The sequence below is a fragment of the Sus scrofa genome, chromosome 16 (assembly GCF_054392235.1).
Source record: "Sus scrofa isolate SSC_HxYL_T2T_F1_AM1 chromosome 16, Sscrofa_HxYL_maternal_Yorkshire_Landrace_v2.0, whole genome shotgun sequence".
Taxonomy (NCBI): domain Eukaryota; kingdom Metazoa; phylum Chordata; class Mammalia; order Artiodactyla; family Suidae; genus Sus; species Sus scrofa.
The window spans coordinates 67410111-67424748 of NC_139398.1; the positions used below are offsets into that span (position 1 = coordinate 67410111).

At 47.9% G+C, this 14638-nt stretch overlaps 1 long non-coding RNA gene and 1 pseudogene across 1 annotated transcript in view; one reads left to right on the plus strand and one right to left on the minus strand.

Moving 5' to 3' along the window:
* The window catches only part of LOC106506530 (uncharacterized), a 67464-nt gene extending 53365 nt beyond the window's left edge, over window positions 1–14099 (minus strand). The window contains exons 1-2 of the long non-coding RNA XR_002339671.2: window positions 13936–14099; window positions 10047–10221 (exon numbers count right to left, since the gene is read on the minus strand). This is a non-coding gene — a long non-coding RNA (uncharacterized LOC106506530). The remainder of the gene's footprint in view (window positions 1–10046; window positions 10222–13935) is intronic.
* On the plus strand, window positions 13624–13718 carry LOC146395641 (U6 spliceosomal RNA; annotated as a pseudogene).
* Window positions 14100–14638: the final 539 nt, after the last annotated feature.

Below are 14638 nucleotides of genomic sequence, written 5' to 3' on the forward strand. Positions count from 1 at the left end.
AGATCTGGTCAAGCCTCTCATTTTTTCATGCCAGGAAAAACAATAGGGGACCTGGTTAATGCTGAAGCCACCACAGGTAATTAAACCGGGAGGGCTGGACATAGAGTCAGAGAAGGAAGGAAGGAGGGGGCTATGCAGATTTTCTTCTTCAAAGCCAGTGTTATCAAACTAGCGGTGGTATCTGATTCCTAGATGCCATTTAGTTTCAGAGGCAAAAGCCCAAGGAAAAGGGAGGGTGGTGGACTGGGAAGTCAAATGCGGAGATGGATGGTGGGGTCTGTAGCTTTATGCTCAAGTGTCAGCCTTTCATCTAAAGTGTTGATTTGCAAGAGTTCCCTCTGTGGCTCAATGGTAACCAACCTGACTAGTATCTATGAGGATGTAGGTTCCATCCTTGGCCTTGCTCCGTGGGTTAAGGGATCTGGCGTTGCCGTGAGTTGTGGTGTAGGTCACAGACATGGCTCGGATCCCTGGTTACTGTGGCTGTGGTGTAGGCTGGCAGCTGCAGCTTTGATTTAACCTGTACCCTGAGAACGTCCACATGCTGCAGGTGCTGCCCTAAAAAGCAAAAATAAAATAAAGTATTGATTTGCAATTGGGAGTGTATTTGCCTACCTCTTCTCTATGCCTGGGGGCCCATGTGGCAACTTGTGGAAACATTTTTGGTTGTTACAACTTTGGGTCAGGGGAGTGTTACAACCATCCTCTGGGCAGAAGCTGGGAAGCTGCTAAACTTCCGACAATGCCCAGAGCAGTCCCGCAACAATCAATTAGCCATCCCCAAATGTCAACTCTGGTTTAATACACAGGAAAAGGAAAAAGAAACTCAAATACCTAAGGGGCTTTCAAATGCCATATAATCTACACATGTATATACATATATACACATATATCATTTAATCTTCACACCAATGCCACAAAGCTGTGCCCATTTCCCAGATGAGAAAACAGAATTCACCCAGCTAGTAACTGGCAGAGGAGGAAACTGAACTTGGCTCTGGGTGATTCTCGCCAGACCGTGAGCTCCGTGAGAACAGGCATCTTGTCAACCCATTCACCTCCATGTCCCCAGCTGATACCTAACAGAAGTTTAATAGAGACGTACTTGAATTAACAATGGATAAATAGGAGTTCCCGTTGTGGTGCAGCAGAAATGAATCGACTTGGATCCTTGCTCAGTGGGTTAAGGATCTGGCGTTGCCTTGGGCTGTGGTGTAGATCTCAGATGCTGCTAGGATCCTGTGTGGCTGTGACTGTGGCGTAGGTCGGCACCTGTAGTTCTGATTTGACCCCTAGCCTGGGAACCTCCCTATGCTGTGGGTGTGGGCCTAAAAAGCAAAAAAAAAAAAAAAAAAAAAAAAAAAAAAAAGGATAAATAAATGAATGCCTAAATCAAAGGCCCTAAAGCACATGCTCATTTATTTCCACCACACCTAGAGTGAGGATAAAGGGCCTCATCATATTCCTCCAGTCTTCTGGTCAAGACAGAATGATTTGCCTCAAAAACGGAAATCTTTTGTTTCTTTTTTTTTATGGCTACACCTGTGGCATGTAGAAGTTCCCAGGCTAGGGCTGAATCGGAGCGGTAGCTGCTGGCCTACACCACAGCCACAGCAACACCAGATCCCAGCAGCATCTGCAACCTACACCACAGCTTGCAGCAATGCCGGATTCTTCACCCACTGAGTGAGGCCAGGAATCAAACCCACAACCTCGCAGAGACCAGGTCAGGCCCTTCACCCGCTGAGCCACAACAGGAACTCCAACAGATGACTTCTTTTGCTGAAGCATCCTGCACATGGTCCAATATTCTACTTTGACTCTAAAAGTCCCCATGGCCTCTCAGTTTGGCTGCCCTTAGTTGAATGGCTCTGCCTGTCAATACCCCAGTATAATTCCCAGAGGAGGGTTAGATTGGTGTAGGCGGACCAACATTTAAGATGACTCTGGCCCCAGCCAGACGACTGCAATTTCATGAGATACCCTGACTAAGTACTGGCTAAATGAGCCTTGTCAAGCCTGAAGATCATCAGCAATAAAAATAATTGTTGCTGTTTTGACTGCATCTGGGGGTGACATCACACAGCAATAGGTAACTAGAAAGTATCTTAGTATTGGGAGTGGGTTGCTGCTATAACAAAAACCTAAACACAAGCATTATAATTCTGCTCCAAAAGAAAAAAAAAAAAATCTGCTCCCAGGTCCAACATTTGAAGACCAAATAAAGATTTACTTTCTTTCTTTCTTTTCCTTTTTTTTTTTTTTTTGGCCACACCCACAGCATGCATCCAGGCCAGGGAATGAACCTGTGCCACTGCCTGACAACACCAGATCCTTAACCCACTGTACCACAAGAGAACACAGCAACTTGGGATCCGAGCGGCACCTGCAACCTGCACCACAGCTCACGGCAATGCTGGATCCTTAACCCACTGAGCAAGGCCAGGGATCAAACCCACAATCTCAAGGTTCCTAGTCGGATTCATTAACCACTGCGCCACAACGGGAACTCCAGAAAAAAACCTTTATGATCTGGTTTAAAACCCTCCTGGTATCATATTGCTTCTAGGACAGAATCCAAACTCTTCTTTGTGTCCTACGAGGCCCTCTTGACCTGGATCCCCTCTGACTTCACCTCTCCCCACCATCTACCTCACCTCCCACATCCCACTCCAGACACTCTGGCCATCGTCTTGTTTTGCCAACATGGCTCAGAGCCTTTGCACTTGCTCTGCCTCTGCCTAAAGCACTCATTGAGTTCTCTGCAGAGTTGATTCCTTCCTAAGACTCCCGAATCATCCAATCCATTACTCACACCTCAAAGGGTCCGTTGACTTTTCTTTTTTGGCCATGTCCACTTGTGAAAGTTCCCAGGCCAGGGATCTAACCTGCGCCACAGCAGCGACCTGAGCTGCTACAGTGACAACACCAGATCTTGAACCCACTGCATCACAAGAGAACTCCTAGTCACCAACTTTCCCTTTCTTCCTTCCTTCCTCCCTCCCTTCCGTCTTTCAACTTGAGCCACTGCCGTGACAACACTGGATCCTTAACTTGCTGTGCCATAAGGAAACTCCAGCTGACTTTTTTTACCAGAACTTACCGTAAGCTGTAATTATCCCACTTCTTTATCTGTAGGCCCTGTGAAAACAGGAGTCCTATCAGCCGGAGTCACTGCAACATCCTCAACTCGTGGAACAGTGCCTCGTATATAGCATGTGCTCAAAATTCTTGCTGGGCAGGAATGAATCTCCATTTTCCAGGCTTGGAATCCAAAACTCAGACAGCTTAGGGACTTGCTTAAGTAGCAGAGCCAAATCTGACTGACTTCAAAGCCCAGGCTCCAGACCAATGCTGCTCAAATCAGCTGGTCAGATATTTGTTACTGGTCCAAGCCTCAGGCAGTGACAGATTGTACTAAAATGGGGCACAATACAATGCTATCTTCATTGAGCATGTCTCGCTGTGACAAAAATATCTGCTGAACTGAAAACAGTGTGCCTAGTCATTCAATGGATGTATACTCTGTGGAAGCTCCCTATCGAGGTGAGATGTCATCGCAAACTGGGGGAGCGGGGGTCAGAACCACCTGTGCCCCACACTGCGACAGCATCGCCCTAGCCACCTTACGCCTTCCTCTTCTTCATGCCTTACCCAATGACTTCCTGCGAAGCACCTGGTTTATTCCTGGCTCCTTCTTCCTCTCATCTGTGGGCTTGTGCACAGGAAGTATCTGATAATTTGTATTGCAGATGAAGAGAAAATTGAGAAGATTTTTTTATCTTTTTAAAAAAAAAATCCTGCTTTTCAACGCCAGCAAACAAACCCTTTTTTTTTTTTTTTTTGGATTATTCCCCAGTTTTGAAATTTTCATGAGGCTCCAAGCTCCAGAAAGCTATTCTTGCTGGCTAGTTGGCTAAGCCCTCAGTCAGAGCCCTGATTTCCAAAGTGGAACTGTGCAAACTATTATTGTACCCGCTGGCCTCACAGCCTAAGGCAGCGGCAGCCTTAAAAATCCTCTGGTGCCGAGGCCTGTCCTTATGTGCTCTTAATCTCTCATTATACTGATGCAGAGCTTCCTAACCAGTCAGCCCCCTTCTCCATCACCACGGGCTCTCTGTCAGTGCTCTCACTTCTAACCTCACCACATAGCCCCCTACACACATACACACACACACACACCCCATGCCAAGACAGCATGCAATAGGAAAGGTCTGCTCAAATATTCATTCAAATACTCAGAGAGAGCTTTCTTTTTCTTTTTGCCAATTCGTTTCAGGACCACACCTGCAGCATATGGAGGTTCCCAGGCTAGGGGTGGAATCAGAGCTGCAGCTGCTGGCCTACGCCACAGCCACAGCAATGCCAGATCCAAGCCACATCTGTGACCTATGCCACAGCTTGCGGCAATGCCTGATCCTTAACCCACTGAGCAAGGCCAAGGATGGAACCTGCCTCCTCATGGATACTAGTCAAGTTCTTAACCTGCTGAGCCACAACGGGAACTCCAGTGAGAACTTTCTTTATGCCAGGAACTGTGTTAAAAGTTAAGGCTTAAAAAACCGAGTCCTCGTCCTCTGGGACCTTTCTGAGCTGAGTGAGGAAGTCAGACGACATATGATGCAAAGAGCATCACGATGAATGCTATGAACAAAAGTCACAAAGGTTTCTTTTTTTTTTTTTTTTTTTTTTGTCTTTTTGCCATTTCTTGGGTTGCTCCTGTGGCATATGGAGGTTCCCAGGCTAGGGGTCCAATCGGAGCTGTAGCTGCCGGCCTACGCCAGAGCCACAGCAACACGGGATCCAAGCTGCATCTGCGACCTACACCGGATCCTTAACCCACTGAGCAAGGCCAGGGCTCAAACCCGCAACCTCATGGTTCCTAGTTGGATTCGCTAACCACTGCGCCACGACGGGAACTCCCCTGTGACATTTAGTTTTTAACTATTGCACTCCGCTCAAATTTGGTCAAAGCTTTGATAAGAACACTTGCGTAGGCACCTCAGGGCCTGGCACAGGCGCATCTATAATTAGAGCTATCCCTGATTAAACATGGTCATACCATGTTCAGGGTAACACCCATAAAGAACAATGATTCCCTCCTATTAAACTGCCTTTGTTGTCAATAATTATTGGTTGCTGGAAGCTTCTAGAAGGATGAGAGTTTGCAGGTTGCATCTGAAGGACTTGAACCCGAACCCATCCAATTTAATCATTCGTGAGTCAACATGGTGGGTCAGAGTGCCTGCTAGACTTGGGAACACCAAGCAGAATAAGTCACAGTCCTGGCCCTCAAAGAGTTCATCTGGCATTGAAGGAGTAAATGGATCACTATATCATCATGCAAGTGGCAAAGACAGAAGCATGTACAGGGATGAGAAGTTGCATAGAGGAAAGAAAGAGGAAAGGATTTCTGGGTTGGGTTTTTTTTGTTTGTTTTTCTTCTGGCTGCACCCATGGCATATGCAAGTTTTCAGGCCAGAGACTGAACCCGAGATGTAGCTACAACCTACGTACGCCACAGCTGCAACAACGAATCCATTGCGCCAGGCTGGAATCTAACCCACACCTCAGCATAGACAGGAGCCACTGCACAGAATGCTGGATTGTTTTTTTTTTTCGTTCTTCCTAAAGCCATGCCCATGGTGTATGGAAGTTCCCAGGCTAGGGGCTGAATCTGGGCTGCAACTGCAGGCCTACATCACAGCCACGGCAATGCCAAATCCTAGCCGCATCTGCGTCCTACGGCTCAGCTTGCAGCAATGTTGGATCCTTAATACTGGATCGAGGTCAGGGATCCAATCCACATCCTCACAGAGACAGTGTTGGGTTTCTAACCTGGTGAGCCACTGTAGGAAACTCCCAATGCTGAAATTTTTTTTTTTTTTTTTTTTTTTGGTCTTTTGTCTTTTTTGTTGTTGTTGTTGCTATTTCTTGGGCCGCTCCCGCGGCATATGGAGGTTCCCAGGCTAGGGGTCCAATCGGAGCTGTAGCCACCGGCCTACACTAGAGCCACAGCAACGTGGGATCTGAGCCGCGTCTGCAACCTACACTACAGCTCACGGCAACGCTGGATCGTTAACCCACTGAGCAAGGGCAGGGACCAAACCCGCAACCTCATGGTTCCTAGACGGATTTGTTAACCACTGTGCCACGACGGGAACTCCTGAATTTTTTTTTCTTTTTTTTTTTAAGGGCTACACTTGCAAAATACGGAAGTTCCCAGGCTAGGGGTTGAATAGGAGCTATAGCTGCTGGCCATGCCACAGCCACGAGGGATCCGAGCCATGTCTGCCACCTACACCACAGCTCACATTGCCTGATCCCTGACCCACTGAGCAAGGCTAGGGATTGAACCCACATCCTCATGGACACTAGTCGGATTCGTTTCCACTGTGTCACAATGGGAACTTCCCCAATGCTGAATCTTTAACTGGCTGAAACACAGTGGGAGCTCCTGGGTTGGATTTTAAAATAGGAACAGGTGTTCAATTGGAACTTAAGAAGAGAGGCTTATACAGGTACCAGAGGTATGAGCACTGGGCAGTAGCATGTGCTCGGTTTGCTACAAGCAGTTTTTGTCTTAGAGCATATAATGAAGGGTGTGCAGAAGCAAGAGATGCAGCTAAAGAGGTTCCCAGCATCCAATTATGATGGGCCTCCTATCCTAGGCTGGGATCTTACCCTGAAGACAACATGGTGGGAGAGGCATGGTTCTCATCCTTGGAAGTGATACCGTCTGCTTTGCTTTTGAGAAAACTCCCTCTGGCATCAGTAAGGAGGGCAGATGGGATAAAGCCAGCCAAGGGGCGGGAAGGACATTTTAAGAGTTTAAATGTGAGATGCAAAGGCTGGCGCTCAGGCGAGAGCAGTGAGGTTAGGCAGGAAGGAATACATGTGGGGATAACAGCAAGAGCACTGGGTGACTGGCTGGATGTGGGCTGTGAGGGGGTGAGGAGTCTTTCCGTGTTGGGCGAGTGGGTGGATGCTGGTACCTCCTGCTGAGGCAGGGCCTTTAGGAAAGTGAGCAAGAAAGCAGAGAGGGGGTGGGAGGAGGACAAGTTCATATCTGGACTTGTTCAGGTTGATACACCAGGAGAGGGGATTAGCAGGCAGAGCAGAGCTCCAGAGAAAGCCTCGTCCTTGTTCTCATAAGCAAGTGTCTGAGAGGACTCACTCCTGGGAAGAGAAAAAGTATGTGACACCCAAGCTGGGGGCCTCGAGGATGTAAATCATCAGAGTTCCCATGGTGGCTCAGTGGGTGAAGGACCTGACAAGTATCTATGAAGATGCGGGTTCGGTCCCTGGCCCCGATCAGTGGGTTAAGGATCTGGTATTGCCACAAGCTTTGGAACTTCCACATGCCCTGGGTGCAGCCTTAATAAAGACCAAAAAAAAATTTTTTTTTTAATTTAAAATTAAAAAAAAAAAAAAAGGAATTCCTGTTGTGGCTCACTGGTAATGAACACAACCAGTAGCCATGAAGAAATAGGTTTGATCCCTGGTCCTGCTCTGTGCCACGCGCTGTGGTGTAGGTCGCAGTTGCAGCTCAGATCCTGCATTGCTTTGGCGGTTATATGGGCTGGCACCTGCAGCTCTGATTCTACCTCTAGCCTGAGAACTTCCATAGGCCACGGGTGCAGCCCTATTAAAAAAAAAAAAAAAAAGATTCAAATTGTCAACTATTGAAACAAGCTGACTTCTAGGACAAAAGGTCACTGCGGCCCCCATCTGAGGAGAATAGCCCTGGAGGATCAACAAGGCCAAGGCAGAACTCTCGATTTCCCACTAATTTTATTCTCCATGCCCCACCTCCTTTGTAAATGACACTACCATGTACCCTAAAGCTCAAGCCCAAACCCTAAAACCTACTATCCTTCAAGCCTCCCTTTCCCTCCTCTCATCCACTTCATCTAATTCATCTTTAACCACCACTCTATCGCCAACCAATAGTCCCATCACTGTTTTTTTTTTTTTTTTTTTTGTCTTTTGTCCTTTTAGGGCATATAGAGGTTCCCAGGCTAGAGGTCTAATTGGAGCTGTTGCTGCCAGCCTACACCTGAGCCACAGCAATGCCAGATCCGAGCCGCATCTGCAACTTACACCATAGTTCATGGGAACGCCAGATCCTTAACCCACTGAGCGAGGTCAGGGATCGAACCTGCAACCTCAGGGCTCCTAGTCAGATTTGTTTCCACTGCACCACGATGGGAACTCCTGTCCCATCTCTCTTGATCCCTCATTCTGTGTTATTATCTTCACAGCATTTACACTATCTAAATACACTATCCATCTAATTTTTTTTGGCCACACCTGCAGCATGCAGAAGTTCCAGGGCCAGGGATCTCAAACCAGCACTACAGCAGCAACCTGAGCCACAGCAGTGACCATGTCAGATCCTTAACCTACCAAGCTACCAGGGAACTCCATATCTATCTAATTTATGCTATGGAAAATACTATGTATCTTTGTAATTGTTTACTGTCTCTATCCTCTTTGGAATATAAGCTCCAGGAAGTTGGGGGCTTAGTCCTGTTCTTCACTGTATGTCTCACAACTAGAAAAGTGCAGCTTGTGGCAACGGTGGATCCTTAACCCACTGAGCGAGGCCAGGGATTGAACCTGCATCCTCATGGCTACTGGTCGGGGTCTTAACCCACTGAACCACAATAGGAACTCCTTTTTTTTTTTTTTTTTTTCTTTTGTCTTTTTGCCATTTCTTGGGCTGCTCCTGCGGCATATGGAGGTTCCCAGGCTAGGGGTGGAATCAGAGCCATAGCCGCCGGCCTACGCCAGAGCCACAACTCGGGATCGGAGCAGTGTCTGCAACCTATACCACAGGTCACAGGAATGCCGGATCCTTAACCCACTGAGCGAGGCCAGGGATCAAACCCACAACCTCATGGTTCCTAGTCGGATTCGTTAACCACTGAGCCACAAAGGGAACTCCTAAATAGAGTTCTTGATACGAGCCCTCTCTCCCTCTCTGCTGCCACCACCCAAGCTTAGGCCTTTCACAGGTTCGGGACAGCTCTCAGAAACCTCCCAGTCCCACCCCGACCCAGACTTGGTAACTGATTGTAGGTGGGCCGGGAGGGTTGGGGAGCCTGAGGTGACTAGTCTTTCCAAGTCCTGGCACCTCTCCAATCATCCATTTTTCACACAGCAGCCAGAGGAGCCCTCTAAAATCACAGGTCATATCCCTCCCTGGCTTAACACTTCTTCCGGTGGGCCTCGAGGCCCAGCCTGCTCACCTCTCCAACTCTACCTCTCATCACTCTACTCCTTGCTCCCTACTCCCCACACTCTGCTTCTGTCCCTCCAACCAAACCTACCCTGCAAACCAGTCTCTCCTCTGTCTCCCCAGGCAATTTGTAGGGATCCCAGCTCCTACGCCACCTCCTCAGAAACGCCCTCTCTGACCATCCAAACTGAAATTCAGCCCTCTCCCCTCCTGCACTGCCAGGCACCCTCTAGTATATCAACCTGGTTATTTCCTTCACGTTTATCACGGCCACTCCTGCGGCATATGGAAATTCTCAGGCCAAGGACTGAATCTGAGCCACAGCTGCAGCAACGCCAGATCCTTCAACCCTCTGTGCTGGGCCAGAGATTGAACCAGGGCCTCTGCAGTGATCCGAGCCCGCTGCAGTAGGATTCTTTTTTTTTTTTTTTTTGTCTTTTTGTCTTTTCTAGGGCCACTCCCGTGGCATATGGAGGTTCCCAGGCTAGGGGTCCAATCGGAGCTGTAGCCACCGGCCTACGCCAGAGCCACAGCAACTGAGATCCAAACTGAATCTGCAACCTACACCACAGCTCATGGCAACGCCAGATCCTTAACCCACTGAGCAAGGCCAGGGATCGAACTCGCAACCTCATGGTTCGCAGTCGGATTCGTTAACCACTGCACCAAGACAGGATCTCCTGCAGTAGGATTCTTAAACCCACTGCACCACTCCCCAGTCTACTCTTGTTTACCGATTTGCTAACTTGATTAGTGTTTCTCATTTTTTTGACCTCTCCCCCCACCCAGAACACAGTGGAACCTCAGTATATGTTGGCTGGGATTGAGCTTCCACTGTCATGATGATGATGACGACGACGACGACGACGACGACAATGACAACGACGACTGCTACTGTCGCCAAAGACGTTCCCCAACATGAGATGCTGGTTTGAATCTGTGGATCCAAGGACTGACTGGAGGAAGTTCTCAGCCATCTAATTAGAGACAGAACCCACTGTTAGGAGCTTAGTTGGGCTTTGAAGCTAGAAAGTGTGTGTGTGTGTGTGTGTGTGTTTTCTTTGTACCCAAAAACCTCATGGTCATCATTAGATACAATCTACCACCTGTCTCCATGGAGACGCACTGGGTAAAAGCAAAATGAGGATACACTAGGGTTCCTTTATCACTTTGCAAGATGTGCTGGATAAACTGTGTTTGGCAGACAATAAATATTGAGACAGGAAGTGCCTGGATCCAGAACATCTCCTGGGGAGTTCCTGGTGAGGCTCAGTGGTAACCAACCCAACCAGTATCCATGAGGATGAGGGTTTGATCCCTGGCCTCGCTCTGTGGTTAAGGATCTAGCATTGCTGGGAGCTGTGGTGTAGGTCACAGATGCAGATCGGATTCTGCATTGCTGTAGCTGTGACATAGGCCAGCAGCTCCAGCTCTCACTTGACCCCTAGCCTGGGAACTTCTGTATGCTGTGAGTGGGGCCCTAAAAAAGACAAAAAAAAAAAAAAAAAAAAAAAAATCTCCCAAGCCCTTTCAATGTTCTTTGCAGCTCCTACACTCACTCTGCCTGGAAGGGTTCTGAGGACATGCTAGGGAAGAGAGGGAATGGAGTTAACCAGACAGTGCTGGAGGGATGGAGGTTATATCCAACAAGGGCCGCAGAAGAAAGATTCTGGCCAGAAATGAAGCTTGAATGAATGAAACCTGATAGTTTCAATAATAGTGGGGAAAATTTAAAGGACAACATAGCTGAACTCACCTCGCATTATTCCCGAAAAAGAGACATATTTTAATGGACCTCAAAATTCAGAGATGGAAGAAATCTCAAACAATTATTTCATTTTACAGGTATGTAACTTGAACTCAGAGGGGTCAAAAGACTTTCCTAGGGTCATACAGAAATTCCATGGAGTTCCCATTGTGGCTCAGTGGGTTAAGAACACAATGTTGGCAGTTCCCATCATGGCTCAGTGGTTAACGAATCCGACTAGAAACCATGAGGTTGCGGGTTCGTCCCTGCCCTTGCTCAGTGGGTTAAGGATCCGGCGTTGCCGTGAGCTGTGGTGTAGGTTGCAGATGCGGCTTGGATCCCGCCTTGCTGTGGCTCTGGCGAAGGCTGGCGGCTACAGCTCCGATTGGACCCCTAGCCTGGGAACCTCCATATGCCACGGGTGTGGCCCTAGAAAAGGCAAAAAGACAAAAAAAAAAAAAAAAAAAAAAGAACCCAATGTTGTCTCTATGAGGATACGAGTTCCATCCCTGGCCTCAAGCCGTGTGGCCCTAAAAAAGACAAAAAGATCTGGTGTTTCCACAAGCTGGGGAGTAGATTGACCCCAGGCCCAGGAATTTCCATATGCTACAGGTACAGCTGTAAAAAGAAAAAAAAAAAAAAAAAAGACAAGACATTCCATGGCTGATCTAGGTCTAGAACTCTCATTACTTTAAATTCAGGGTTTTTCTGGCACATAACATCACAGGTGCAAACTTAACATTGATGCTACATTAAACTTAAGTCATCCACGTGTGGCCACAGAAACGAGCAAAAGCCTGTGTCCCAAACTCAGCCAAATTCCTATGTTTCTCATTTCTAGCTCGCCTTCCTCTTGATCAATGGCCAGCCTATCACTAAGCCTATGTACTACCTTCCCTTCGACTTTCAAACCGATGTTACCAAAAGAGGCGGGAAACAACCAAAAGATATACATTGGTAGAGAACAAGGTGTGCACAGATTATGGAAGCAGCAGGTAAATCATATCAGATAATAAACACTTTTTGAAGTCGTATCAGGACAGAGGTCATGACTCTCACTCAAAAAAACTGTGGGGGAGTTCCTGTCATGGCTCAGTGGTTAATGAATCTGACTAGGAACCATGAGGTTGCGGGTTCCATCCCTGGTCTTGCTCAGTGGGTTAAGGATCTGGCATTGCCACGAGCTACGGCGTAGGACTTGGATCCTGCGTTGCTGGGGCTCTGGTGTAGACTAGCGGCTACAGCTCTGATTCGACCCCTAGCCTGGGAACCTCCATATGCCCAAGAAAATGGCAAAAAAAAAAAAAAAAAAAAAAAAAATTGTGGGAAAACAGGACCATTCAGGAATATCTAGGGCTCTGTGTGAGATGGAAGGACAGAGGGGGGAAAAAGGAGGAGGGGAGGATAAGTCTACCACTCACAGTTTCAAGTTATCAGGTCACTTATCTGAGAGCTCAGAAGAGAGTTTCTATAATAAATATAAATTAAAATACATTTCTAAATAACAAAAGTGGACCCTGGGATCAAAATAACAAAAGGAACTACAAAGCACCTATCAGACCTGGGGTCTAATCCTAAATAAACACCTTGGGCAAATAGTCTAAATACTTAACCTTTCTTCCTTATCTTTACAATAAGGATAATGACAATGCTTAAAATATAGTCATCACTTAGTGATCACTACCTATTTGAAGGCAACAAATTTAACACTTTATTTGCCTTCTTTCACCTCAATCCTCATTGTGATGAAATGTAGGCACCATTATTTCCTACAATGAGAATCAAACAGATTAAGTAATTTGCCCAACTTTTTTTTTTTTTTTTTTTTTTTTTTTTTTTTTTTTTTTTTTTTTGCTTTTTTAGAGCGGAACAGGTGGCATATGTAAGTTCCCAGGCTAGGGGTTGAATGAGAGCACTGCTGGCCTTTGCCACAGCCACAGCAACGTGGGATTCGAGCCCAGTCTGTGGTCTACACCACAGCTTGTGATGATGCTGGATCTTTCACTCACTGATCGAGGCCAGGGACTGAACGTTGCATCCTCATGGATACCAGTTAGGTTCATTACCTCTGAGCCACATTGAGAACTCCTCGACTTTGTAACCAAGTTGTCCAAACAAAACGATATGGGAATTCAACTTTGAGTTACATTTCAAAGGGTGGTTGTGAGTACTACATTTAAGTTAAAAATTTAAAAGTAAAGAAAGCACTCTGTAAAGTGCTAACTCTTAGTACAAAATCCCTAAATGATGGTTTGTGTCCCTTCCAGTCCTTACTCAAAACCCTTGTCATATCCTCCACAAAGAAGGGGCCATAAAGCTCAATCCTCCATTGCCGACTCTCAAACCACCTATTTCGAAGTCACTAAATTCCTGGTCAGCTAACTGGAGGAGGGGAAGCCAGAAGACTTCCGTTCCATTCCAGCTGTAAGACTCAGAATCTAGGAGACGGCGGGACAAGAGTAAGAACTAGAGCGCTTAATTTTCTTCTCTAGGAATCAATTTCCTCATTGGAAGGGGAAGCTGGGCTACAAAGCCCCTTGAAGGGAACCGTGGACCCGTGGCAAAGAACACGTGCCCCACGTGTGACTTAACTTCTCAGATCTTGTCCCATCTTCGAAATTAGCAATAGATAGTGCTCGCTTTGGCAGCACAAAACTGGAATGATATACATTAGCATGGACCCTGCGCAAGGATGACACGCAAATACGTGAAGAGTTCCATACCCCTCCCAAAAAAAACCAAAAAAAAAAAAAAAAACAGCGATGGACAATAAATGCACGCACTTTACAAAGTTATTGAATTAACTTAAATAATTCCCCAAAAGTGTTTATCATCATTACCGTATACTATTATGATAATCATTATTCCAACACCAGCTTTGGAGGTGTCTCAATTAAGCCAGGGGATTCCTTCGAGGATGACTTTAATTTGCAAACGCACTCACTGGTTTGTCTAAAGAGCGGCTCTAGAGCCCCGTATTTAGAGCCCTCCTTGGCACAATAACCACGTTTTTTTGCCTCTAGAGGAAGTCTGCCACTTGCAAAACAGCCATTACAACACAAGCAAGACGTCCCCTTCTCCTTCTTTCTCGCCGACTGGGCGAGGCTTGAGCTCTAGACTTCCGCAGCCCGCCCACATCAGCCACTATTGGTCTCCTAGCCGCTGGCGTGATTAAGGCCCCGCCCCCTCCTCTCTGGGGCCACTCTGAGGCGATCCCCGGAAGCGGAGGGGACTGGGAGGAGGAGCCGCGATGCATCCTGGGTTTTGTAGTCCATCTGTACCGCTGCAGCCTGAGAGCGGGGTCTTGCGACCTGGGGAACTACAATCCCCAGCAGCCGGCGGAGAGCGGAGAGGGGGGTGGGGTGCTCTCGTCACGTGGACGCTGGGCCTGGGCGGGCTAGTTCTCAGTGCGGCGGCGGCGGTGGCTTGGGGGACCGGGGCCTTTTGTTTGAGCGGCGGCGGGGGGCCCGGAGCGGCGAGGCCGGCGGCCTTCCCCTGCTCCCTCGGTCCCGGCCGCCCCTCGCGGGGGTGGGGGGGCCGCCCCCTGGGCCGGGCCTCGCCTCAGGCGCCGCCGCCCCGCCCTTGGCCCGCCCCGCCCGGCCCGAGGGGAGGAACCGGCCGGGCCTCCCCGCGCGGCCCAGCCACCT